Genomic DNA, 4,395 nt, shown 5'->3' on the forward strand with positions numbered 1-4,395 from the left:
GCTTTCTGGATGCCAGAAGCGCCCTTTTCCCTGCCACCGCGTGCTCACAGAAAGCGAAGTCACAGGATGAGTATAGTGAGAAGAGTCCTTCAGGAAGGTGACGCTTCTGTGCTTAAGAGGAGTTCTAGAGTGTGGGGCGGCCATCTTGTCCTCTGTCTGGTTAATACCCCTCCATACCCAAACCAAGGAAGACTTCTGTTGGTCCCCTTCTGTGGCTGTAAAAAGGCATTCTGAACAAGAGCAGTTTAGGGGAGGAGGGTTCTACATGGCTTCCATTTTAGGTCCCTGTCTATCACTGAGGAAAGTCAGAGCAGAAACCCCAGTAGCATGGAAACAGGACCCATCGAGGCACGCTGCTTGCTGCTCACCACAGACCCATGCTTAGCTAGCTTTCCTATAGGCCCAGTACCACCTGCTTAGTGATGGAGCCACCCACAGGAGTGGGTCCCCCTCCATCGATTAGCAATCAAGACAATTGCCCAGAGACAGACATGCCGGAACTAGGCAATCCTCCGATTGAGACTCCCTTCTCAGGTGACTCTAGGCTGTGTAGAGTTGACAGCTGAAGCTAGCTAGGACAATGGCAGCAAGATTGTAACCCTTTCCTACTTCTTTAGTGACCCCTACCCTCAATTCTTTGATAAGAAAGCTCCACTACACACAACATAAATGTTATGGCTTGAGTATGAAATCACATACTGACGTACTGAACCCTTGGTCCCTCAACAGTGATGCAGCTCGGGAAGAGGTTGGAAACTCTAGGGGGCAGCCCAGCTGGAGGAAGTGGATTGCTAATGGTGTGCTATGGAAGCTATAACTAAAATCTGCCCGCCGGCCACTTCCTGGTCACTGTGAGGTGGTGAACCTCCTCTGTCACATGCCCCTACTGTATGTACTCTGTCACCACGGGCTCATGATCAGTGGAGCTAATGACTCGAGGGCTGAAACCTGGGTCGAACTGAACTAAAAAGAAACCTTCCTTTTGGTTGTTTCCTCGGTGTCTGGCCACCGCAGTGAGAGTCTCGCTAATGTGGCAAATAGCTGTTCCTCACCTCAACCCCTCAAAGGACACATCCTCCAGGGTTTAACATGTGGCTTTCCATCTCTGACGTTGCCAGTTGGTCTTCTGGGGCCCTCTCTGGGTGACTTCATTGGAGATCAAGAAAGGACCAATGTTAGTTTGCACCAGCGACAGTTGGGAAGTTTCCAGTCAGGTGTGATGGCGAACGCTAGGGGATTCGGGGAGGATCAGAACACTTGCATCATGATGACCCCCAAGATGGCTGGAAGGGAGCGCAGGGACCCTGAGGAGGACCACTAAAACAAGAACGAGAGGGGGCGGTGCTGCTGACACTCTTGAACAGCTTCGTGACTCTGCCTATGGCCTGCTCTGACTGGCTCAGGCTTATTAGGTGCGGAACTCGTCCTTCTGCCTAGCTGTGAATGACGACAGGGATGTCAACAGGATATATTAACAACGTTGACCCACAAACGGCACCAATTAGTTATTTCACAAAGTGCAGTGCTCTCATACGGTGTCGTATCTCAGCTAGACGGGACTGGGAGGTGAACTGGAATCTGCATCTACCGCCTGAAGAAAAGCTGGTAGCAAGTGGTCTCTATATCTGTTCAAGGTGACGGGTAGGGGTGGAACATTCTAAGCGTGGCATTCCTGGCTCCACACAACTTCCTAAGGATAATAAATGCTGTCTGTGTTGTTATGTTCATCCATATCTTAGCTCTTATTTGGATGCTTTTCCTTTTCAGATGCAAAATTCCTCTCTTCCTCCTTCTCTCTCCTCGTGCTGAACATGTAAAGCAGCGTGACAGGTCAATCTCTTTACAGTATGCGTCTTCCGCCAATAACGCTGAGATAATCTTAGAGGATTGTAGGGAAGGCATAAAATTAAATTAGGCATTTCCAAGAAGAGAGGGGGCAGCTACGTGACACTTAACAGCCTCGTTATAGAAGATTTAGGGATAATATCTGCAATTAACTGTGGCGAGTCGGAGGCTTAACGTACAGTCGCCATTCTAAAGGTCCCTCTCCACGGTTCTAAGGACAGAGGACAGTAGAGGCCTGGGTTTCGAGACGAAGGTGCTTTATTGCCCACCTGCCTGGGGACTGAACCCCTGTTGTGCTAGGCAGGCATTCGACAACTTGGCTACATCCATAACTCCCCAGTATCAACAAATTGCTGGAGGCTCCTTGTCTCAGACTGTATCAGAGATGTTTTTCTTTCCTTTTAAAAAGTATCTTATTTTTTAAATTTTATTTTATTCATATGATTTTTTCTTTTCTCTCTTATCCTATAGGTCTTTTTTTGCATATATTATGGTATCATTTAGTGTTTTTATAAGATTCCTAAGTATGCTAATGAGTGAGTCTCTGTTTCTTGGGACTTCTCTTGGGCTCTTTTTCCTTCTGGTTGTTTGTTCAATTTCAGTGTGTCAGCTTTTGATTTATGTTATTATATTTTATTGTATTATGCTCTATTTTATTTTATAACCTGTCTCCTAATGGGAGACAGACAGAGAGTGGATCTGGATAGAAGAGGTTGAGAGGAATTGGGAGGGGGAGAGAGAGAGAGGAAACTGTAGTCTGAATATATGATGTGAGAAAAATCTATTTTCAATAAAAGGGAAAAATAAAACAAACAAAATTGAAACAGAAAGCCGCCTCTCATTTCTAAAATGCTAAATAGAAACCAACCAAGTGGTGATCACTTTCTGGTGACAGTCCCATGCAGTGAAAGCCTAAGGGTCACATGGCAAGCAGAACAAGAGAGGGGAGCTTGAGTCATATATAGTCTCGAGTTTGGTTTTGACGAGGCCATTTGCTCAGTTTCAAATGACTGGGGCTTGTAGAGTGGAGAAGGTCCGCAGGCATGTCATTGCCGGACTGCAAGTTCCTGAGAAAGCCAAAAGCTTGTCACAGCTGTTTAAAGAGCTGCAGTGATATGGGTAGAGCCAGATGTTCATATTACAAGAAGAGCACTGTGACCCAATGTGTCAACAATGGTGAGGAGTCACGGAGCTCCTAGCGGAGGTTGCACACTCAGTGATGTCATCTCCCAGGTGTGTGCAGAGGTGACTCACCACGGAGTGTGGCCTCCCTCGCCACAAGACAAATAGGTCAGCGTATGGCAGGAATCACGCGTCTGTGACTCTCCAGCTGGACTTAATGAACATTTGCAATTCAAATATACAAAACAATTAGTGTCGATAGCAATTAGATGTTAGCAGTACAGTTGACACCAGTACAATAAATTGGCACAAATGTCCTGGCACAAGATCAATTCTGTCTCCTGTACCCACGCCAAACCTTGTCCAATCCCAGCAGTTGATCTGGGAACCCCTTTCTCCCACAATACTAGATAGGATGGTGACTTTAGTATCTATATTTGATAGAGCCATGAACATGTAAGTCTTCATATGGGCAGGATAGCAGAACTTTAAATGGCCTTGTGCACAGGAAGATCATAGCGTCTCTTCTCCTCTTGAACATGGCTGAGGCAGGAGCAGCAGAGGGAAGGATTTGGGATAAAGGGAGAAGGTGGCTTTGTCTGTTAAAGGATTTGCATTTGCTCGTAGTTGTGAATGGCATGGGTCGCCACTCAAGCCAATGAACTGCCAGTGGTTTTGGCTTTTGCAGTACTCTATTTGGTTTGGCAAGATGCTTTCTTGTTCTGTGAACTTTTCTTAGGGAGACAAATATCTATTCGCCCCATAAAAAGCACTGATGACAGACCAAAGAAATGATTTCAATGAAGTCTGGTTTGATGAAGCAATGAGTTTAACAGCCATACAGCAGCATGGCTTTGGTGCGGGGGTGGGGGGGGACCTACAGGAGTGTGGGTAACGTATGGGCAGTTACACTACGGAAGAAAATGCCTCTGCCTCCCAGGACTTTTTAACTGTTTTAGCTTCAGGAGTGGTGGGTCTTGTGAGTCCTCCCATGCTCCCTGAGTTTAATGTTATGGTTTCAATGCAAGTAATCAGCTGCTGAGAGTTTAAGAAGGTAATGGCCAATATTATGCTTGATGGACCACATTTCACAACACCTTCCTTGCAAAAGGGGAGAAACCTTTTGCCTACCTAGGACAAACCTTGGAAGCAGTCATTAAATTGTTAATGAACCCAAAGTTATTGCCAGGTTGGCAAGCAAGTAACCATCCAGAGGATGGTTATCTTTTGGGGTAGCTGTCTTTGAACCCACCTGAAATTACTCAGCAATTTCTCCTGGTTTACATGCAATACCGTGGATGCCCATGCATTGCACTGATCACTCTAAAGTTTAGTCAACATGCTTCTAGTAAACCACATTAGCTGGTTCAGAAGGCTCTGCTCGTTCCTCTCGCAGGACATCACACTTCTATCACCAAGATTCTTTTG

This window comes from Myodes glareolus, chromosome 23 (genome assembly GCF_982192425.1).
Source record: "Myodes glareolus chromosome 23, mMyoGla1.1, whole genome shotgun sequence".
NCBI classification, from domain to species: Eukaryota; Metazoa; Chordata; class Mammalia; order Rodentia; family Cricetidae; genus Myodes; species Myodes glareolus.